General features: G+C 36.5%; 2 long non-coding RNA genes across 2 annotated transcripts in view; both read right to left on the reverse strand.

The window, feature by feature from the left end:
* LOC116663176 overlaps nucleotides 1–24,912 on the reverse strand; it is a 75,531-nt gene that overhangs the window by 40,337 nt on the left and 10,282 nt on the right. The window lies entirely within an intron of this gene.
* On the reverse strand, nucleotides 286–23,433 carry LOC116663177. Its single transcript, XR_004319301.1, has 3 exons — nucleotides 23,222–23,433; nucleotides 17,851–17,855; nucleotides 286–297 (listed from the first exon to the last, which is right to left on the reverse strand). It is a non-coding gene; the product is annotated as an uncharacterized LOC116663177 (long non-coding RNA).

Genomic DNA, 24,912 nt, shown 5'->3' on the forward strand with positions numbered 1-24,912 from the left:
TTACATAACTGCCATGTACTTTTGGACTTTAATAACATTACTTCATAATATAAGGTCTTGAAATGACAATTAGCAACCTACCATATGCTAATAAAATACTCTTTCATTGTCTAAGGTTTAAAGAAGCACCCAAACAGAAACACAGAAATCACACTGTCCATCAGAGGCGTTAAATATTTACATCCGATTCACACAGACAATTTGATACATAATTGTAGATAACTTTAAAATAAACCAAATTCTTCTGGTACCAGAAGTGGGAATACGTCATTGGGTCCGGAACTGGAATGATCATGACTAAGTACAAGCAAGTTTCCTCTAAGATGGATTAGAGAATAAGCTTGTCATCTTAAGGGGATGGCTTTCCCACCCCATTCCTCCACGGTACTTCAACTCTGATTACCTGCTCCAGGATGAAAGCAAGATTCAGCCTACGTACATATTAAATTGGGAGATATTTTGAACAGCCTGCCACTTTCGTCAGCTGTGAGAGACAAAGTTTCTCTCACTTTTCTAGATCCCTGACACACAGAAGAGACAATTCAAAACAACTCTGTAGAGACTGGAGGTCAAATGCTTAGGCGGTGCTTTGCTCTACTACCTGACTCTGGAAAACAGTATTTTTTCCTAAGTGAGTGGAAAATTGAACGTATAATTCATCTTACTTTGATTGATGGAGTTATCGATAGTCATAGAGCAGTGATGTAAGTAGTGCAGCTCTTCCAACTGTATTATTAAATGACAAGTACTGGGGAGGGGGAAAAAACACTTTTAGCAAATATAAAACTTTAAAACTGTTTCAAAGTAGAAGATTGAATGGTTGTTTACCTTCGCCTCCTGTTGCAAGATTTTACACACTTACTTCTTTTTCCCAAAGCTACACAATTTTAAAGTGATGTCTGTCTGATTGAATGTGTTTAAGTGTGAAAGGATTTCCCAAAACATATCTCATTTGAAACCACTATCTGGGTGGCAGTAACAATGGCATCAGTTACAGAAATGTTACTGACAACAAAAACATTCAATTTGCCAACAAAGGTCAGCAGTAAATCTCTTTAAAATATGTATGGCTCATAAAAGTAATAGGTTTGCAACTGTGATTGAAACAGATGTTCATAAAATCAGCATTTAAACATGAAGACACTGTAAAATAAATGAAGATGAGATTAATTTAACAAGTTAATTCCAAAGCTGAAGAGGGGAGAAAATTAACAGTAAGGCATACTCCTCAAAGTAAGAAAAGTTACATGGCAGTCAAAGACAAGAATATTGGAGTAAGCTTACAAACTCGAGAGCGAGTGAAGGGTTTTGTGCAAGAGTCATTTGAACATGGCACAGACATTTACTTTATACTGTTTTATTACAGCAAATTACTTTGTATTCTCTGATTATTTCAATAAACATAACACAAAAAGAGAGAGACTTTTGGTCAGTTTCTTTTCTTCATCAGTTGGAGATAAGAGACCGTAATCTCCACTGAGTGAATCTGAGTTTTACCGAAACACTCTTAAAAAAGGAAGAAAATAGAACCATTAACAACTATTATCTTCAAACGCCAAGTTTAGGAGTGCAAAGGTAGCAGCAGAACCAAAGCTGGAGTTCTCTAGAACACCTAGGGAATATTTAAAAATTTCTTTCCCAAGTAGGTGTGAGCAGTTATCCAAGCCTCATACACATGTGCTGATAGCCCAGCTCTCCCTGTTTGCATTCTGTTTCTACATATCAAGGGATGGTGCAGAAGGGTCATTTCTGGGGCAGAAAGGCCATGCGGCTACTTCACATATCCACACACAAAGCACTCAGGCACTTCCCATTATGCTCCTGGGTGTGACGTAAATCTTGAAGGACTTCTTAAGCGCGTTCTCACCAGTGGTAGGCGGCAGGCAGAATCTGGGTGGCCTGGCTGTGTTTGGGCCTCCTGCTGTTGGCTGCAGCCTTTCTTGTAGATACTGATGAAGGACATGAGGTCAATGCTGGCTTTAAATCTTCATAAAATAAAGACAACTATGACTGAAGTTTGGTTTGGCCCACTCACATAACAGAAACATGGCCACAAGTGTTTTGTACAAACTTTCTGTCCTCACAAAGTAGACAAAGAAGTTAGCACCAGACTGGGGCAAAAGAACTTGGCCCCAAAGGGAGATTTCTGCAAATTATGCTCAATGAAAAATTGAAGTGTACTCAAGTGATCCTTTCAGGGCTCACTATAGAAATGGCTCCTCCAAAGACTATAAAGTGAGCTCCTGCCATGACAGTAGTTTTAGCTGTGGTCTTTCTTTATGACTTTTGACATAATTCACCATATAGCTCAACTTGGCCAAATCGATTGGCCATAAATCCTCAAATAGATGCTGCTCTTTAAACAAAAGCCAGGTTAAGGCATCCAATAATTAACTATGTTGGACTTCTTTTGAGTTCTTCCACGTTTCATTGATTCATTTCTTCATGCATATTTTGGCCATAAAGTCGATCTCATTAAAATTGAACAAAAATACCAAACTGATCCTTTTTCAGGGTAACAATTTAGATGTAACTAGTTGGTGTCAGTTAACAAGTATGTATTGATCTAGGACTATGAGTAGGGCATTATGATGGATGTGATAGGGTGCGATGCTGAGGAAGAAAGAGAACAAAAAGAAAGAATATTAGCCTTACCCTCAGGAAGCCTGTTATGTAACTGGAAGAAAACAAACAAACAAACAAATAAATAAGAAACAATCTGAAAGTAGTTTCTTTTTTAAAACAAAATATGTACTTTCTAATATAAGAAAACATTTTTTCTGGTTTTAGAATATGAGTATATTATAACCAATTCAGAACACTCAAAAATACAAAGAGAAAGTATTTTCAATGAGCCATAACACCACCAGGCAGAGAAAACCACTATTAATATTTTTAAACAAGCTTTTTATTTTACAATAGTTTCAGACTTACAGAAGAATGGTGACGATGGGACTGAGTTCTCATATACCCTAGACTCACTTTCTCTTATTAACATCTTACATTAGTATAGTTTATTTGCTATAATTAATGAATTAACCTTGATACATTATTATTTTAAAAGTCCATACTTGATTCAGATTTTCCTTTCAGTTTGTACCTGCTACTTTTTCCAGTAGAGCCCTTAACATATTAATTCTAATAACTTTTAGTTCTCTGTGTGATAATTCTAATACCCATGTCTCGTATCTGAATTTGGTTCTGATGCTTGCTTTGCCCCTTCAGACTGTGTCTTCTCTTGCCCTTCGATGTGCCTTGAAATATTCTGTTGAAAGCCATTTTGTGTTAGGTAATAGGAATTGAGGTAAACAGTCCTTTAGTATGAGGTCTAGGGGTTTTAATCTGACGAGGGGCTGGGCTGTGTTTAGTATTTATTGTAGCTTGTAGATGTCAGAGTCTTTAAGTTCTGCTTGTATCCTTGTTTTTTTCTCCCCTCTTAACTGTGGGCTTCCCTAAATATTCCTCTTCAGGGAGTCTGTGTCTTGCAGCTCTTTCTGCTGTAATCCACCATTATTAGATTGGAGCCCAGTTGGTGTCCTGGTAAGACATGAGGGAGAAGAAATGTTCTATAATCTTATGACAGAATCTCGGTTTTTTAGTGAGCCTCTTTCTGTGGTCCATGACCTTCACAAATGTTTCTCCAATGGGATAGCTTTTTTTTGCTAAACTCCCTTCAGTGAAATAGGAAGTCTAGAGGGAATGAGAGTGGGAGGACATCTTTTCCCCCAGCTGGAATAAAGTTCTGATAAAGACTTTCCCAGGAGTCTGCACCTTTCTTATGGAGAATGCTCTGGGTGTATTTCATAATGATGGGTCGTCCCTTCTCTTGCCAGAGTCATAATGTAGATCACTCTTGGGTCTTCATTGTGAGAAACCAGTGGATTTCCTGCAAGCAAAACTCATTAAACCAAGACCATGACCCCCCATGAGTTTTTTATTCTCACATCAGTTCACACTCAGCTTCCAGCAATTTGTCAAAATTACCAATGAGAAATTCAAAAGCCAGTTTATGGCTCCAGAGGCCTCTGCTCCAGTAAGCAAATGTTAGCTGTGACTCTGGATTTGCATTTCTCTTCAGATTTCAAGGTAATGATTTGACCTGCAATTTTGGTTGCAACCTCAGTTCCTGGTTGGGCCGGTTTGTTTGGCTTTTTCTTGCTGTAAGAAAGGGAGTGATGACTTCCATACTCCTTACATACCAGAGCTGAAACCAGAAGTCCCACTATTAACATTCTGATGAATATGGTTTTCTGTGTACCTATTTTCCAAACTTTTTACCCATTGTTTTTAAAACTTGGATCAAACTGTACATAATATTTTCTTAATCTTCTCTCTTTTCCATTTACCAAAATAGTGTGAACATTTTTTTCCATGTGCTGAAGTATTCATCTATGCTACAAATTTTAATAAGTTCTATTATTCGATATGTGGCATATTAAGAAAAATATATAAAACTTGGAAATACTGCAAAAATATGGCACACCCTTTCAATGTTAAATAGGACAAAATCCTCCCAAAGATTATCTCTAAGAATAAGCTTTATTCAACTTATTCTTAACTGTTTAAGAAATGTTCTGGAATTACTGAAGTTTTATGTTAACTTGTAAATTTTTTTTCCAGTTGAGATGCAAATTTTTTTTTTCCAAGAGGAAATACAATTCCAAAATTTAGAAATGTATTGCCATTTAGGATATTAACCAGTTTAATAATGAAACCAATATTATTATATTAATATTCATTTATCAAATTGTTGATAAATACTAACTCCTCAAGTGCTCTTTGAGCCCATCGTAACATCTTACTGATTTCCTCATTAATTAATAAGTAGAATAAAATCTTTAATCTGTGTTCACTTTATATTTGCAGGAGATTCTTGATTTTACTTTCTTGAAAATTATTCTTTTAGAATTTACCATAATTTATGTAACTGTTCTCTAATTTGTTGACTCTAGGTTTTTCTCATGTTTTTTATTAGGAATAGCCTTGTAATGAACATAACTTTACTTATAAAAAACATAACTTTGACTTACCTCTGATGTTTCTTTGACAAAGACTTTACTTACTGACTCATAAAAACTCTTTATATACCCTCTAATATTTGGTTGCAAAAGTTTCTTATAGTTTGCCTATTGTTTCTTAATTTCATTTATGATGTGTTTTGGATATACAGGAGTTTTATATTTTATGTAGTCAAAATTATTTTCTGCTTTTCTTTTGAGGTTAGAAATGCCTATATACTGACTAGTATCAGATTGTCACTACAATTTTTTTTAATTGTCTAATAGCTCTATTTCTACATTTAACTTTTAATATGTCTGGAACTTATTTTAGTGTAACATGATGTTGGGATATAATTTTTTTCCAAATCATTAACCAATTTCTTAAAAATTGGTATTAAATGTGCTTCCTTTCTCCCTTGATTTGAAATGGTGCCATTTAAATATACTAGATTCTTCTGTTCTGTGGATCTGTTTGTTCTTGCATGGTACCTACTGTTTCAATTAACTATGTAGTGTTTTTTAACAGCTGCAATCTTCTTCTTCTGTATCTAAAGTTGCTTTGATGTTCTTACCTGTTTATTTTTATATATTAACTTTAAAATAAATTTGACATTTTTCCAGCCCCACCAAAAAGCTCATTTTTAATGGGATTACATTCTCAAAATAAACTGGAGACAACTGGTAATTAATATGGAACATTTCCATCCAGGAACATGAAATGTTCCTTTTTTATACCCTTCTTTAAAGTCCATCAGAAAAGTTTTTTGGTTGCCTTCATTGCTGGTTCCACATAGTTCTTAGGTTTATCACTAAGTGCTTTATATTTTTATTATTTTGAAAGCCTACAATATGATAATTTTTATATGTTCCATAGTCATTTCAAAACTATGTGTTCTTCAGTTATAAAGCAGGAAGATTAAATATATATCTATTAAATCACTCCTTTGAATAGCATTTCTCAGACACTCTGTATCTTATCTATCTTTTACTTTTATGATACAGCTCAAGAACAATTTCATAACAATTTCAGGCCTAATATTTACAATAATGTTTTCTCCTAGTTGCTCTAAGACAGGTATTGAGTCTGAATAGGTCTTAGTCAGAGATCTGGACCCTGGCTGCATATGAGAATCATCTGAGTCGCTTTTTAAAAATATAAATGTCTGATCACCCATTCCACAATGATTTAAGAAGAACCTCTGTGAGTGAGGGCCTGGACTTCAGTATTTGTTTTTAAGTTCCCCTAAGTGATTCTAATGGAACCAGAGGTGCAAACCACCATCCTAAATAATTATCATACTCGTGTAAACTTTAGTAAATAATTATATAGCCAATCACATTAACAAGTGGGTAAAGTACTATCTGTACACTCAAGAAATTTACATATTGAGCCACCAGCAAGGTAGCCTGTGTAACTGAAAGGAAAACAATGAGCATTGGAAATCTGGGTTCTAATCCTGAGTTTCTAACAGGAACTCTGCCACTAACTTGAGTAGCTATTTTGTTATTGGCTTCTGTGCCTTGTTTCTCTCACTTGTAGTATGTCAGATGAAGTAATTATCTCTAGAGAAACTTTAAGCTCAACCATGAAAAATATTTCCATAAGAACAAGTCAAAAAACAACAAATCAGGGGTTCAATGGATTAAATGTGTAATATAAGTGTATAAATTAACTATATTGGAAAAGGATGCTCAAAGCTTTTATTCAATATATGGTTTTGAAAGACTGCTCAGAAGTAATTGATATAAACCAGTCATACATTGTTGAACAAGTTACTTAATTTCTTTGAATTCCTAACTGTAAAATAAGAATAATAACAGAACCTTCCTTGTATAGTTCCTTGCAATAACAGAATCTTCCTTTCTCATCTGGTCTTCCTGTTTCAAATCCCTCTGCTATACTGTTAACTCAATTATTTTTCTACAACTCAGCCTAACAACCATTCTGCTTCAAACACACACCTGTTCATGCACATGCATGTGCACACACACAGATCAGTGGTTGGTTCTCCACATCTACAGAGCAAACTTAGTAGCTAATCCAGCAATCAAGACCGTTCACAAACTGTCTCTTCTCCTTCCTCAGCTATTTTGTCTCCACTCCTTGACACACCCCAATGGCCACTGGCAGTGGACTCTGTCCCTTCTTCCATGTGCCAAGCATTTTTACATCTCCTTGTTTATCTCTTTTGGGAATTTCTTTCTTCTGCTTTTTTTACCCATAACAAAGTCTCACTGCTTGTGCTCGTTGATTGCTTGATGTCCCTAGAGCATGTCTGGTAGAAATAGAAATAGAAATAGAAACACAAGAATTTGGGATGTCTTGGAAGACATCAAAAGTTGCCAATTGTGCCTAGACAAATGGTGAGTCCTTATGAGACTTAAACTGAGAGTATCACCAAGCCTAAAACCATCTGGGTTAATATGATCACTATCCAATGGGCTTGACGTTTACTATGATAGCCAAAGAAAACTGAGATTAAAAGAAATACAGGTGATAGAAAGAAGAACAGGGAGGAAGGGGGTAACACTAAATCTATAAAATAAAAGGATTGGAGGCTTGATTTTGAATCTCTGTGTGATCATCTACAAATCAAGCAGTAATTCTGGGTCTTTTTCATTTGTAAAATCCAGGTGAACTGACAGAGAAAATATATGACATCCCAGTTTAACATTTGATCATTCTCTCTACAAAGAGCCCAAAATTATAACATGTAAGTTTACATTTATGTTGTTCAGTTTTAACCATCTGTCTTTGTGTTTAATCCTGGAATCAAAGGGAAGATATGGTACATCTTTCACACTTTAGACATAGGAAAACCTCTACATTGAACTGAATAAAATAAGTGCCATTTAAGTATCTGAATAAAGGTAAAGCAATTGTCCTCTCACAGTGAAGAGTGAACCACAATAAATAGGTATTCCAGATGTTATGTTATCCTGAGTCACTTTTCACCTCTTCTCTATTGCTCAGGAGAACTGAGGTTTGAAGTTACAATTAGATTCTTTTATTGTAAGGGTAGACAGGTGTTTCTTTGTTTACATGGTGTTTGTGTTGTTCTTAAAATGTTGTTTGAAAATTACATGTCTGTAAATTAAATCATTTGAAATAAACAGAAGTTCTCACTCTTCAAAGGAAATCTGTGATGAATTGCTTTGTGAAGTAAGGAAAGTTTTAGTAGGATAGATACACATCAATGTCTGAACACTGAGCTTTTTAAAAGTTTAGAACATTTTAAAATGCATATATAAATAAAAATGATATAAACAGAAATTGCATATAAGTATAAATATATATAATTTGTTAGGAAAGGCAAAAGAGTGTAAATGAAAATAGCCATCTAATACTGCATGTGCTGTTCAGTATGGAAACTGTGGACCACTATGGCTAGTTCAAATTGCAGTGTATTTTAAGTGTAACACATACACAAGTTCTTGAAGATTAAATGCCAAAAAAAACCCTTATAATATCTCATTAACAATTTTTATATGATTACATCTTGAAGCAGTTTTTTTTTTAAATATCTTGGGTTAATAAACTATAACATTAAAATTAATTCTACCTTTTGTTTTTCAATGTGGCTACTAGAAATATTTAAATTACATATATGGTTCACAATACATTTCTATAGACAATGTTGATTTAAAAGCCTTAAATATGAAGTTTTACCTCGTGTAATGCATGTATGGGACCTCTACACCTATATTTCTACAGGTATAGGAAAATGGAAACTATGGGTTTTGAGTGATTTATTTTCCTATTTTAATAGAACTTGTATTTCCTTTTTCAAAGTGAACATCTAATTTGGAATGGATTCCCCCGATGACATTTCTCCAAAAATTTTATATGTGAATATGATTAAAAAAATACATTGTCAGTGATGTTGAAAGCCTTTCTTCATCAAAAGATTTTCTAGGTGCACTCGACATGAACTTTATATAGCCTGCTTAGAAGAGAAAGTACTTGAGGTAGCAGAATGTACAAAAACAAACAAATAAAATGCAAATATGGAAAGTACAGAAGTGGCTTCAGTTATCAGGCAACACTGCTGCTTCTGAGTCAAAAATATACACTCTGTGTATTTAATTAGTGATTGAACACCTAGAAGTAAGAGCCTTAATCTGGCTTGAAGAGTGACTTCCTTTCATTAAAACACCACCACCAACAAAAAACTTCCCTGACAAGTTTGTTTTGAACCTCTTGCTTTAAAGAAAGTCAGGCTTTACCCAGACATATAAATTATTCACAGATATTAATATCCATTTGTGTAAAACTTTTGAAGTGGGACATGGAATAATAAGTGGAGCTAAAATTTTTAAATCCCTGAGAGACTTTTTTTTACAAAGGTTTGGATCTGTAAATAATTAAAAATGAGACTTGTCTAGGGAGATTTGAGTTCACAATAAAACTGTCCCAATGGCAAAGACCTTTCACATTTTGGAAGACATAACTTTGTTTTTCTCTTTCCCTGTTGTTTCCTTTAATGACTGGTAATAAAATAGAAGGAAATACATTTTGGCCCTAAGACACATCTGGAAATGATATTTCAAATAATCCTCCCACAGGTCCTCTAGAATGGAGTTTAAGCACCCCCAGTGACCTACTTCCCTTACCTCTGGAAACTCTCTAGATGAAGTCAGAAGAGTATTGACATTGCAATTTTCTTGGGGCTTGGGGAAAATAAATATGCATTCCTCTCCTTTAAAACTCAGCAGTAGTTAAAGGTTGTTCATAATGGCGCTATTCACAGTGGCCAAAAGTAGAAGCAACCAAGGAGTCCATCAATGGATGAATGGGAAAAAAAATACAGTCTATACATGTAATGAAATATGATTTAGACTTAAAAACTAAGGAAATCCTACAATATGTGCCAACATGGATGAACCTTGAGGACATTATGCCAAGTGAAATTAGCAAGTCACAAAAAGACAAATGATTCTGCTTATATAAAAGGTATCAAAAGTAGTCAGATTCATAGAGGCAGAAAGTAGGAGTGTGTTGTCAGGTGTTGATGGCGGGGAAGTTATGGTTTAACATGAGTGCAGGGTTTCAGTTTGCAAGATGAAAAAGTTCTGGAGATTGGTTATGCAAAGATGTGAATGTATTTAACACTATTGAATTTAGAAATAAAGTGGTAAATTTTATATTACATTTAAATGTATTTATGTTTATGTTTATTTAATTATATTACAATTTTAAGTGTTTTTGAAAACTCAACAGTAATGCCCTCTTCCTTTAATTCAATTATTTGTTTGGTTGAGTCAAAGATATTTATGTCCCTCAGAAGATATCAAAAATCCACGTTGACCAGAAAGTTCAAGGAGAATTCAGTGTTGGAACCCAAAGGCCCTAGAGACAGCTAACCCACACCCTACCCTAGTGTACCTTCAGGTGAGGGGAGTGAGGTCCGGGGAGGCAAAATGGCTTTGACCTAAGACCACAAAAGTAACTGGCAGCTCAAACTGGGCAAAAATTAAATTCATTCACATCACAATGCTATGTTTTCTTACACATATGTGATCCAGCAAACTCTCTTGAAAAACACACTATGAAACTTTTTTTAAAAATGAAAAACCAGCTTAGGTGTTAATCATTGCCTAGGTCTTGTTTTCATCAGTTGATTGCTTACCCCAGAGTTCTTTAGCAAATGTGAATAGAACGAAACATAGACAAGATGAGGTCTCGTTAGTATGAAACTTCCCTGAACGTCTAGACTTCAGCAGTGCAGTTTTTATGGTTTGATCTTTGACATTAATGCCAATCGCTGCTAAATCCTTTGTTCAGGCAACATCAAAACTGTGAGATGACCTGTGGTGAAGTTCATGTGACTTGCATGTTAAGGACGCCAATTTTTAGATTTGTGATTAACCATAATTATTTGAACAGAACAGAATACCTACCTAAAAAGACTGAGACAAAATGCAAAGGAAAAGATAGAGGAGGAGCATGCATGAGTAGAGCTTCGTTCTCCTTAGTTAGAAACTTCAGATGCACACCCTAAAGTGTCTAACACATCTCTACTACATTCCCCAACTAGCCTTACAGAAAGCCAGGCCACTTACAGACATGATTTTTTTTTTTTTATAGTTCCTTTTCCCTTGTTAAGGACAAAAACAATCTCAAAAGTTCACAACCAGTGCTATCCACAAGGCCCACATCCTCTGTCTAATCCAGACAAGTGATTTCTGAGAACATGCTCAGCATGGCTTTTGCTTTTAATTTGGTCAGTCTGTTGAGCACAATATCTCAATAATAGTCTTATTATATTTGCTCACAGGTATTGTCACTACAACTCTTTAGAACCACAGCTCCCCACCTCTTAACGAAGAGGACCTAAGCATGCTGTACAATAGAATATTCTAAATTGTTAAGGGAACATAGCAATACATGGTCAGAGGAAATTTGGACATCATTCAAACTACTAGCTGCAGAGAGTTGACAGTTTCAACATTAGATCACACTAAATTTATTTGATGATGTCATACTTTGTGTAGCTGGGTATTAGCAGTTGCTGTGATCTAAAGCAAGCACTGTGTGAAAATCAATGTGGACCAAGAAATGAGGGTGGCAGTGTCCAATTTGATTCCAGGTTTGAGAAGTTAGGCAGTGCACCATGGGGACACTCACCCTATTAGTAAGTAATTCAGGTTACCTAAGAGTAAAATAGTATGTTTTTCTATCAATATATCAGTATTACTTTTTTCAGGTGGCTACTAAATTATTGGACATAAATGTATATTAAGTTGTTTGGACCTAAGTATTTAATAAACAACTACTGAGTTGGGTTTGTTTGTTTGTTGGCTTAAGGACACCATGAAAAAGTTACTGAGATACTAGGCTGCCATGAACTGACAAAATCGAGGAACTTCTTTTCTAGGAGGTCCTAGAGTTCATCTTGTAGTGATTTAAAGTGGTTTAAGTCCCCACAAAGAACTGTTTTGGAAGTCTTGCTTGTTTTGTGCCAGATTATGGATGCCCCAACACATTTTCTGACAATGATGACAAGAAGGAGTTCTATTACTGAAAAGGTTGGACAACAGCAGGGAATGAGAAGCTATTCAGAAATACCACTGCTAAGCTATTGAATATGGCTTCCAACCTGAAACTTAAATAGATTCTTTGTTTAAATGATGGTTCTAAAGCATATTGAAGAGTCAGCCCTCGGTGGCTTGACTTCTTGGAATCAAATACTAAGAAATGCACATTTTATTTTAAAGCAAACAAAGTACAGGAGCCTTAAACAAATTTCCTCTTAGCCTTCATGTTCTTAACCCTGCCAAAATGCAACAACAAATGAACATCAATAGGGCACCTGCAACAATCATCTCTCACTGAGACTCATTTCCAGGTAGGTACCTCCAGGTAAGAATTTTCATTTCCTTGCACATGTTCCTGGAAATCTGGTTTTGAGGATTCCAAGTGTGATTATAATGTCATGATGAAATTCATGGAAAGAAGTCATGGATGGATTTCACTATCAAAGAAAAAACAAGTGATTTTGGACTTTCTAATATTATATTATTAAGCATTTTCTTGATTATAAGACAGACTCAGATGCTTGAAATGCCCCTAGTTTGATTAAGTCCTGTTACAATCACAGTTCTGTAGCTGCTGGTTGCAATACATTGACTGCCGGCAGTGATCATTTCTCACCACGTTCAGGTTTTGCCTTTCTTTCCACTTACGTCTTTTACCAGAAACCACCTCAACTATATTTGGAAAAAAGTAGAGTAATCCATTCCAGTAAAAAATTATGGTGATGCTTATTTGGATTTCCTTGAAGCGGATTTGTCAACATTGATTTCTCATCATTCAACGTATTTCTCCATGTACAGCGGTAGTAGCTAATCCGGCCAAATGGGGTAACTTTTGGAAACTTGTCTTAATTGTCTTCATCCATAATTAGCTAATGACCAGCAGACACATAGAAATGTATCCTAGGTGCTCTTTTGCCTGTACCTAATCTTCATTCATTTTACCCTAAGAGATTTCCCTCGTTGAAAGCCATGTGGCTGGGACAGATGGCCTGCATGTGTTATCTCCATCTTTATCAGCACTGAGGACATTTCTGTTGGGGTGGCTTGACAGTAGCAGAATCTTCAGGAGTATCTATCCTACAGCCATCTGGCACTGATTTTTCAGCTCCAACCCCTGAGGTTTCATGAGTGTCTCAACATGAAGGAAGTAATAAGTCTCTGGCCACTGCAATTGCTAAAGTGAGTGACCAGAACTTTCTACACCTACTAATGTAAAGCAGAGATAATCTTGAAAAAGGTTCTGTCTCCTTAATAGTCAAAAGATTATAAGATTAAACTGAGAGTTTGCTTTATGTTTATAGGATGACATCCAAAGCCAAAAACCTGAGTGCAGTCTTAGCCCCTGAACTTACTAGCAGCAAAAGCCTGAGTAAGCCACAGATATCCTTGGCCTCAGTTTCCTTGTGTGTAAAATGGAAATGATCTTAACACCTAAATCACAAAATGGTTAGGAGACTAAATTTGAAAGTGATATTCAAATATGAGTTGCTATAATTACTTAAGGGGGAAACTGGTATTTTGAACTCAGCAAGGTTGGGTAATCCATTTGATTTTAGCATTTAGATTGTGTTTAAGTTCCTGTTCATATTTTATTGATTGTGAGTATAACTAGTAGAGTTGTGATATTCAAGAGAATTCTTGAAGTAGACAAGTGCTTCTGTTGAAGAGATTCTTGTTTCACCACTTATTTAACACAATGGATAAGTACCCATTTCCTTAAAAAGGCACGTGTTTAGCACTGCAGTAATATCTTACATGAAACTACTGTTTAGATTATTTCAAAAACCTCATTCTTACAAAGCTTTTAGTAATGACAGTGTCATAACCCCATAAACTTCTTTTCTTTTAACCCTTGAAATTTTGACTTTTGGGAAAATCTCAATTTCAATTTTTAATTTATCTTTTTCTCTTAAAAGCCAAGGGGTTTTCCCCAAGCTTTGTTTTTCCCTTAGTTTCTTTTAACTTGATTTCCTAGGTGGAACATTCTGAAAGTTCCTTACTTAATGGAAATTAGTGAACAAACGCAAAGAGGAAGGCATTTTGAGTCCTCAGAGATGTCCCTTTTCATTTGCCTTCATATTAGACATCACCCAGGGACGGCACGGTTGCTCAAACAATTTTGGTAGAAAATGTGCAATCCTTTTCTTTTTCTCAGTTGACTTAAGACTGAGTCAGTCCGAGGCCTGCTTTGCATGTCACAGCTAACCATTCTGTTCCTGTCAGGGTCTCAAGAAGAGTGGGCTTTTCCTGCTTGTCAGTTAATCCAAACAATTGGAAGTACATTCTTCCCTTATTGCTGATGCTTGCCCGGCAGATGCAAAGACTTTGATAAGCACTCATCTCCTACAGTTGAATGAGATGGAGGTGCTTCTGCAGTCTTGACATCAGCTTGGGCCACCATGCCTTTTGATTTACTTTTGAGGGGGTGGGTATAGCTCAGTGGTAGAGCATGCTTAACATGCATGAGGTCCTGGGTTCAATCCCCAGTACCTCCATTAGAAAAAAAAAAGATTCCAAAGATTTACTTTTGCGATATGGTCCCTCTTTTTATCCTTATTCTGTGGTAGGTTTTTATTTTATTTTATTTTATTTTATTTTACATTTACTCCTAAAGATTTTCATAATAACATCTCTATTGACCAGGTAACCAAGCACTGGAAGACCAGTATCCCAAGAAAGTCCTCAGTCCCAAGGAAACCAATAGTTGGTCATCCTAGCAGTACTGAACAGTATGATTAATATGCCCTAAATTTAGTTTCTCTTAACTTTCTCTGAAATCATTTCCACCCAAAACTCTTTTTATGGATACGAGTTCTGTATATGAACAAGTTCAACTTGGTTAATAGTGATTTAGAGTCAGAGAACTCTTTGCAAGTCTGCCCTTCATTATGAAACACTCTCTTTTTCCTAATTTCAGGCATCTTATTCTTATCCCTTTCCTTGTTGTATCTATTTGTAAGCTTTGGAGGATTTTATAAAATGTGATCATTTGAACTCTGTTTTTATAAATAAATTGGTGGGTTTTAACCTAAGCAGTTAGTTCAGTTATAGGAAAAATAATAAATAATGCAATTTAAAACATGAACTGTGAGATTAATCTCATAATAGAATTATGGGTAACTATTTTCTTCTTTTCTAAATCACACTGTGCATGTATTACTTTTACAAGACAAAGTCTTTTAAAAATAATTTTTAAATTGGGTTTTAAATAATTTCAGTTAAACAAAATTTGTAATGTTCACCAAAATTCATCCATAAGACCTCACTATTTCTAGTCAGGGCTGCCCATGGGAATACACATAGAAAATTACCTAGCTCTTTTTCCAAGAAAGACATCATGCCAGAAAAAGAAGACACTGAGTCAGGGTTCAAGAAATCGAGAATTGTGAAGCAGGTCAGTTATGTAATAAGCTGACAAGGTCAGTTGAAGAATGAATGAAATTCCGGAACAAGGTAGCCAGAGGCAAAATGGAATTTGGAAGGGGAAAAGGGGGTGTTAGGAAAATAAGTCTTAGAATATTTTTGATTGAACCAGGGAAACTTCCATTCATTCACTCATTCATTCACTTGAAAATACTTACTGAATACCTTCTATGTGCCAATGTTTACATCAATGAACCAAAGGTAGTAAACAAACATTACCCTTACAGAACTTGTATTCTAGTGTGGTAGTGACAATAAATAGCAAATATAATAAGAATATAGTATTTTTAAAAGTGAAAAGTGCTATGGGAAAAAAACAGGGTAGGCTCAGGGGCACTGGGGATGCAAAGCAGTGTTGGTGAAAGAAGGATTATAATATTAAGTTAAGATCAGAGAAGGATACAACTAGTACAATTCTTCAAAGGGACCAAGCTTTACCTAGAGGACACAGCAAATGAAAACAATGACTTTGCAAAAATGCACTGGGATTCAGAATGCTATTTCATATATGACTTGGTAGGACAAAAGGGGGACAATAGGTTAATGTCAGCTGTATCCTGACCAATTTGGGCCTCTTTACCTTCAAATGTGTCTGCACCTATTTGTCTTTACTGCAGATGAGTTGAGTAAGGCAATGATGCTAATAGTTCCCAGAACAGTTCCACTAGGGAACTACAGAAAGATTATTGTGTAGATAAGCATCACGTAGGAAACTTTCTCTGCTGTGATCTAGGGCAAGATGTAACCCATGAGGGCTTCCCTAATAGAGCAAACAAGAGGGATTTCTATTTTTATTCTTTTTTTTTTCTGATATCAACTGCTACTGAAAAATAGTTTTAGTATTTTAATGAATGACTGACTTATGGTCCATGTGAATACGTTTGTGGGCTGCATAAAAGAATGACAGAATTAAAAAGATTTTAAATGACATAGATAAATAAAACCATTAAGCCAACCATAACAAGAAAGCCCTTTAGAGGGGAAAAGTTATGTTGCTGGTAACCCAGCATTTGATAATGTCCTTAAAGTTTCCTTTTTTAAAATTTAGTCTTGGACTAAGTAAACTTAGTTCTGCCAAAAAGTGCAGAAAGGCTATGTTTCAATGCAACGAATGAATGAATGGAAGTGGAGATGCATATAATAATGACTACAAACCCTGATATATTATGAAAACTAGTCATATATCCACTGTTTCTTTTTATTAAGAAAACTAAGCCTCCCAGAGGAGACACATTATATAAATTGTACTGTTTAAAAATTGCTGTGTTCATTATGAGGAGCTTAATTATGGTCATCATTTACCCCCCAAAATCAAAGTCTTGTCAAAGATTTCATAATAATGAATGTTTCTCATTAAAAATTAATGAACAAGTGGCTTATTCTAAAGGTATCAAGTCTGTGGACTATCATCATTTTCCTCTCTTGTTTAAAAGAATTAATATTCATGCAAATTAGATCCAAATTACTATAGTTTAGATGGTTACTTAGTACTACAGATTATGGATTTGTTTATTACCATAGCAGCCAATTATATTTGTCAGCATAGGCTAGATTATGCTGTGATAAACAAACCTTGAAATCTCAGTGGTTTAATATGACAAAGGTTTCTTTTCTGCTCATGTAAAATGAGGTGTGAGTCAGAGGACCCCTCACAGCTGCTTTCCTCTCTACCATGACTCAGCAAACTGTGCTGCTTCTGTTTTGTTTTGTATCTGTATCATTTCCACCTTCTGGATCATCATGGAACCAGAAGAGAGAGGTAGAAGGATTGTGCATCAGCTCTTAAACGCTTCAGCCTGAAGTAACACACATCACATCTGTTGGCAGCCCAGTACCACATGGTATTGGCTAACACATCTAGGACATGTGGGAGAAGCAGATAAATATTCAGAGAATAATAATGTGCCTTCAACAGCAATAGCCAAACCAAAAGAAGAGATTGGTAAGAAGCGTATTATCCAGGGAGTGCTGTTCGGCTATTTTGCATAACGTTGGGAGGAAGGAGAAGGCAAATATTCCAAAATACAGCCCAAAACAATGGCTTTTTCTTGAAAACAGTTAGGTAATGCATGAATCCATACATTAGTGATATAATTGCCATTGTATCCTTGTGATCAGAAGGCTCCTAGAATAATTGCTCACAGTCCAAGAGGGACAAATCATCAGTGCAAAAGACATCTGGTAAGTCCATCTCTTGATGGAAAACAGAAAGTTACTTCTTTGAGTGTGGGGTTATAAATGGCACTAGCAAAGGCCCACTCTTCAGATGGATGGACTGTTCTGTTAAGGTCTAAGGGATGCTCTCTTGGCCAGATTAACAAGGGAGACAGTGCTTTGACTGAGAAGGAAAAACTCTTCATTCTGAAGTCTTACTTGAGAATACGCAGACTTTAACTTCACTTTCTTCTTCATCCCTAGGCTAAAGTAGCAAATAAATGAAGAACTGAGTTAATTAAATGCATATTTTAACAGCATTTATCTGGCATTGATTGGCTGAGGCCACTTACAGTAAAGTGTGGAACAGTTAATACAAGTGCTGGCCATCTCCTAGAGGAGGTGACCTCAAGGTCAGATAATTGTAGCAGTAATTTATTTAGCTTAAAATGAATGTGTTCTCAATTAGGTTGTAGGCATTATAATAACACAAGCGGGATTTATATTTGCTTATGTCTTGGCTGTGAGGGTTTAGTTATTGGATTTCTTTGCCTACATTTAGTCCCCTAATTCATGATCCCTCCCAGTAAAGATCAGGGGGCTTGTTCATGCTGATTTATAGGGACCCGGTCCTAATGTTGCAGATATTGGCCTGATATCAGGAGGAGAAGACACAAAGCCCAGCGGCTAGAAGACAACATTATCTGGGGGGTTCTGCTCATGAGTACTGTCTCTCCCTCCAATAGGGATCCATCAGTATCTTACATTTGCCCCATAAATTGATGCTTAATATGAAAATAAACCACCACTGGGGCGCTTCAGTATTTACTGCTGGATTTATTTCGCTGGAATTCATAATTTACACACACACTTCTCTTTAATCTGCTGGTCCTCTAAATAGAAAAACGGTTATCCATGATGCCCTACTCTCAAATCTGAACTTCATATTTGATTTGTTTAGATAGGGAAACTGAAGATAGGGGAACCATTCCTTGGGCAGATGTGGCAAAGAAATTTTTAAAGTCAACATGCAAACCACTGATACTTTACCAAACCTGCCCACCCAGACTTCTGCGAATTTTTCAATCTCCACAGGTGCATCAAATGTGCAATGAGTAATTCTGTATGAACAAATATAATCATTATTATTATCATTTCCATTTCTGTGCAAGCTGTCAGAGATGAGGGGTTGATCAACTACAGGGTCCAGCAGAGACCAGTCTGGAAGCTTAGGACTCAGCCAGTAGATGTCTCTGTTAGACTCACAATAGTGGAGTATTTATGCCCCCTGAGGAGGGCACCAGCCCTCTCAGGATGAACGCAGCTGGCTTACAAAAACGTGTATTTCTGTCCAAAAATTTAAAAAATTTAAAAGGGAAATCTGGCACCTGTTGTACTTGAGTTCCAGTTTAGACTGTCAGCTTCACAACATAGTTTCTGTTTAAATCACCCAGTGAGATGCAGGGGCTCACTCATTCTCCTGATGGAGAGAGGGTTATTCTCCCCCGTTACAGCCGCTGCATAAAATGCAACCCATGTGCATTCTTCCTTCTGTAGGGGAGCTGAAAGCGACCCTCACCTTGCTGTCTGCTCGGAGGCACTCTGCTGTGCTCTGTGGGCTTTCACCAGCACAAATTTATGGTCCCTGGGAACAACAGAGGCTCTTGAGGTGTGTGTGTGTGTGTGTGTGTGTGTGTGTCTTATGCAACAGATTCAAGTAAGCGGTCAAACCTGTGAAACTGCTAGAGATGAAAACTGTCACCCAAGCTAGAAGGTGTGTAGATGTGTTCTCCAGAGCAAAGTACTTGCTACCAACTCACTTTTGTTTGATGTACATTGGTGGCTTTGCAACCCAGATTTGCAACCCAGAAAAGCACTTTATATTTAAAGGTTGCATGACTGCATCTCTATACTATGATGCTCCTAGTTGCAGGAAACGTTGTCCAGGGGGAAAAAAATCAGACTGGGCATTAGGAGACTAGTGTTTAATTCCAATTCCTCTCTTCATTCTCTGTGTGATGTCAAGTTACTCAACTTTTCTAATCCTGTTTCATTTGGCATGGGGATGATAACCAGAACAAAGGAAGACAAACTTTTTGGAAGAAGTGGCAAAATTCTTACTTCTCAGGATTGTCCCAAGGCATAAATAAGATAATGTATATAACTTGAATTATACTCAATTACTGTCTATTCCTTTTCTTCTCCTTCTTCTTTTCTCATTGATCTGATCAACAGGAAGGCTAACAATGCTTTAAAAAATTGATAAAGGGATTAAGTGGCTAAAACGAAGTTTTAGGATTATTAGAGCACATCAGAGACTTTTATTTACTGTGCTCTGTAATACCCTCTCTACTCTTTTGAACATAGGACAGGTGTTCAGAGTCAGAAGAATAGCACAGATTACGTGTCAGATTGTTCCTGTATTCTTTGGTTTGAAAGCTATTGATTAAGCTATGTTTTCTTAGCTATCAAACTATGACAGAAGAAGGTCATTTGCACCAATAAATATAAAATGCCAGAAGCAAAGTGTGGATAACTTCTCTAACATTCATGCATCCATTGCGCAATCATTTATATGTTTACACCTGGTCCTTTTCTGATGGGAAGATGACTCCTAGATCCTGGTTCCTCCTCTACAGTCTGGGAGGAACATCTCTAAATGAATATCTCCAATGCTAACTGAGAAATTGTATAATAAATAGAATTTAAACCATTAAGGAGATTTTGCAGGCTTGAAATAGTGGCAAGAGTGTGGGTCAGAGAAAGCCTTAAAAAAGGACAAATATAACAAGTGGGACTCAGTTGATAAGAGGGACAGTAACTGGATGATAGATGGGGGAAGAAGAGGGTGACATCGTAGGTGCTGGGAATAACGAGAAGAAAGGAAGACAAACTTGGGAAGAGGCTGCAGTCTCCTCCATGCTTCACTGTAACAGTGTCCTGAAGTCACAAGAGTATTCACAATAAACACAGATGTGCAGAGAAAATGCCGACCTTTTTTCTCTAAAGCTGCTATGACCTTCACGGGTAGTGGGGGTGGGGGATGAGGAGATGAACTGTTTAAAACCTGGTCCAATTCAGCATTTCAGCAGCCTCCTTTGGTTTGACTCAGGCTCTTTGCGGTAGCTGGTCGGACTTCTCGAACCCTCTTCCCAGATTCTCTCCTTTCCTAGTTTTTGATGCATGATTCCTTTGCTTGACCACAGAGGCCCCTGAGTTTTGATCCAGTGTCTCCTTCTCAAAGGACAAACCAGACTTCTTAGTCCATCCAATAAAGCTCTGAAGGTAGGAGCACCAGACACAGTTCTGACTCCGTCTGTCCACTGCCTGTCCCTCCCTCCCTCCCTCCCTCCCTCCCTGTCTCAGGTCAGCAGATTGCAGAGTGACCTCTGTCCTCTGTTTTCTAAGGCACATATATTCATGAGGTGGAGCAGGAGAGAGACTGATTTGCCCACCAAGGAACATAAATTGAGAAATAAACCAAAAATATCCATTTCAAAACCATGCAAATTAAACAGAGTTCTTATGTGTGTGTGACTTCCAAGCACTTTCAAAATTTTCTCTTTCCGCACTGCAGAGGGACCCAGGTCAAGTTTGTTCACATTTCTGATAATCAGCCTACAGACACGATACTTCAACTCTCATCGTCAAGTTTTCGGCTCTTGAACGATAGATGGGAACTGGTTTGTATTACACAGAAACATGTCTTTCTCTTCAGCAATGATAGGACACCTATATAAAATTTACACCTCCTCAAATAAGATAGCACCAAACATTTTAATACTTTTCACGCAGAAGATTTTCCCAACATCCACTTTGTAATGCTTATAAGCCAGGTCAAATGGAAACATTGCACGAAGATTGTAACTGCAACTATAGCCTCTCAGAGAGTAATAACGTTTATTTGAAAGAGAAGTGTAGTAGTCCCCCTTTATCCGTGCTTTCTGTATTTCAGTTACTTGCAGTCAACTGCAGTCCAAACATATTAAATGGAAAATTCCAGAAGTAAACAATTCATAAGTTCTAAATCATGTGCTATTCTGAGTAGCCTAATGAAATCTCATGCTGGCTCAAGCCCTCCGGCTCCATCCCAACCATCATCATCGACTGCCCAACATGCTCTATGATCCAGGACGACCCAACACAGATGGCCTTTCTTCTGACACATCATCAGAAGGTCAATAGTAGCCCAACGCTACGTCATGCCTACGTCATTCACCTCACTTCATCTTATCATGTAGGCATTTTATCATCTCACATCATCACAAGAAGGTTGACTATAGTACAATAAGGTATTTTGAGAGAGATGCCATTCACATAACTTTTATTACAGAGTATTGTTATAACTGCTCTATTTTATTGTTAGTTATGGTCGTTAGTCTCTTACTGTGCCTAATTGATAAATTAAACTTTATTGTAGGTAGGTATGTAGGGTTCGGTACTATCTGCTTTTCAGGCATCCACTGGGGGTCTTGGAACATGTCCCCCATGGATAAGGGAGGACTGTTTCTAGAAAAGAGAGACATTATAACAGATAGAGCTCTGAAATACATGTGCTTTAAGTCTGTAAAAGAGACTCTGAACAGTGCAGTTTTTGAAGTTTCACTCCATGAAAGTGAAGGCTTTCCCCCAAAAGGCAAGGGAGGCTGGCCTTGTCCTGCAACTGTTTTCTCAGAGCCTGGAAGAAATTTAAATTTCAATTTTAAGAACTTCATTGGCATGACAGGGCAGACATGTTTTGTGAAAGTCAATATAAGTGAACCCCCGTCAAGGAGTTGGTTTCATTGTCTCTCTCTTTTGGCCATCCTCCCTGTCCATGTCTGCTCTGCTGGGTAACAGACTGCAAAGGCCAAGGTCAACACTTTTTAACCTATCTCTTCTCTCCTCTCTTCTGATTTTATACAATGAGTGGTAGAAAAGTAACTGATGGTGTTTGGGAAAAGCAAGGGATTTATGAAAATATGCTGCTTTTAAATGTCTCCAGTCCTTGGATTTTTGCCAAGTATATTTCTGTATTGTAGTCAGTGAGCCTGAAATGGATAAATCTGCAGAGTTTGTGAGTTGGCCTTTTAGAAAAACAATCTAGAATATTTCTGAGATGTCCCCTTTCTGTACTGCAAGTATGAATATTTCTACATTTACAACCATTGCCCATTTGAAGATTTTTTAATAGTCACGCCAGGCCTAGAAATTGCAATGATGCAAGGAAAAAACAAAACTGTCAAGAAATACATGCCATCATATACAGGGTATCTGTAAAAGTATAGAGATAAAAGCATATACATATAATGTCATCAAAGACATCTCCAGTCTTTAAGAAAAGTAAAATAATATTGAGTAATATTAATATAGCTTTTCCAACATTAGCAAATCTAATATTAATAATGATATTAACACAGATGATAACTTTTTCCCACCTAAACACACACAAACACATATATATACAATGGAATACTACTCAGCCATAAAAAAGAACAAAATAATTCCGTTTGCAGCAATATGGATGGACCCAGAGATTATCATACTAAGAAGTAGCTCAAAGACAAGTACCAAATGATATCATTATATGTGGAATCTAAAAAAATGACACAAATGAACTTATTCACAAAACAGAAAGAGACTCACAGACATAGGAAACAAACTTATGGTTACCAAAGGGGAAAGGGGGTGGGGAAGGGATAAATTAGGAGTACAGGATTAGCAGATACGCACTACTATATACAGCATAGATAAACAAGGCCCTACTGTATAGCACAGGGAACTATATTCAATAGCTTGTAATAACCTATAATGAAAAAGAATATATGTATATGTATAACTGAATTACTATGCTGTACACCAGAAGCTAATACATTATAAAGCAACTATAATTAGAAATAATAATAATTATCTAGGGAGGAAAGAAGTAAAGGGAAAGTAAAGTAACAAGAAGTACTAGAGGGTCCAAATGTCTGTCTCCTAGCACATTTATAATAATCTCGATGTAGTCATTTTCTCCCATAGACAAAGTTCCTAAGAAAAGCACAGAATGTGAAAGAGTGGTTCCTTCATCTTTGATTTCTTTTGTTTCCTTTGACCAAACCACCAAAAGCATTCTGAGAATACAACTAAAGCTCCATAAATGTTTGTTAACTGACAAATTATGTAAAATTTGCTCTTGAGAGATTACCAGAAAGAGTGACATATATATGTGTGTGTGTATATATCCATGCCTGTGCGAGGTATTTTTAAATATGAAAGTGGTTTTAATTCATGTGGTAACAGAAATAAATTATCCATTAGATTTATGAGGTTTAACAGAAGAGAATATCCTGGTGCTAGTCTCCAACCAATTCTGGGTGAGCTTTTCTGTAACCCAACTGTGTGGATATAGAATTATTTCTATAATCTACAGCAATGGTTGGTTCCAAGCTCCCCTGTGATAACATAGATTGAATTATGAAATCTAATAACTTTGAAAAAAGCTTTATCATGAAAATGCGTGTATCCAGTGGTTTTCATATGGCTCAGACCTCTCACGGACTGTTTTCTCTGACACAGTTTCTATAGCCTTACAAAACTGCTCATATGTTTAACCTATGCATATGAAGTTCACGAGACGGAAGCCTAACACTGCCAAGGTAGCGATTGCGTTCCCTGTAAGGAAGGCCACACGTTCCCATAAACCTTAAAGAAAGGACACAATTTTACTTTTCTCTCACGTACTATTTCTAATGCTTAAGTGTACAACATGACCCAAGCACATTTGAAGTACCTTTGAAAGCTGGACAAAACTGAAAATATGCAGGGGTTGGAATAGTTCTGCGTGCTCATAAAGGGCTGGCCATTCCATCAGAGAACTCTGACTTTATGATTCTTAGGCATATGTTACTCTTGCCTTTGAGGAAATGAGTTGTAGGCTATTGTAAGGAAAGAGTTTTCATTCTGCAGACACCAGCACTAGGAGATGAAGAACTACCCTCTAGAGAAAAATAACTATTATATCACAGAAGACACCCTATAGCCTTCGCTGAGCCACATCTGAACGATAAGAACTCCACTGAGCACTTTGGTTGGAATGAGAGTGTCACCAGCTATTTTAGTACATTTTTTAATAAAAATTCTTCTACCTAATCAATCCTTGCTCTTCAATTTAGAGCTGAGATTAATTCTCCAAGACACATTATGGTACAGCAGTAACACTTGAAATCATCTTACAACCGCTTGCTTTCATATTTGGCATAACTATTGTACCACCTGAGAAGCTGCTTCTATTGACCTTTAGATTAAAAATATGTTGGATTATCATGATTGACAC

Source organism: Camelus ferus, chromosome 4, assembly GCF_009834535.1.
Source record: "Camelus ferus isolate YT-003-E chromosome 4, BCGSAC_Cfer_1.0, whole genome shotgun sequence".
NCBI classification, from domain to species: Eukaryota; Metazoa; Chordata; class Mammalia; order Artiodactyla; family Camelidae; genus Camelus; species Camelus ferus.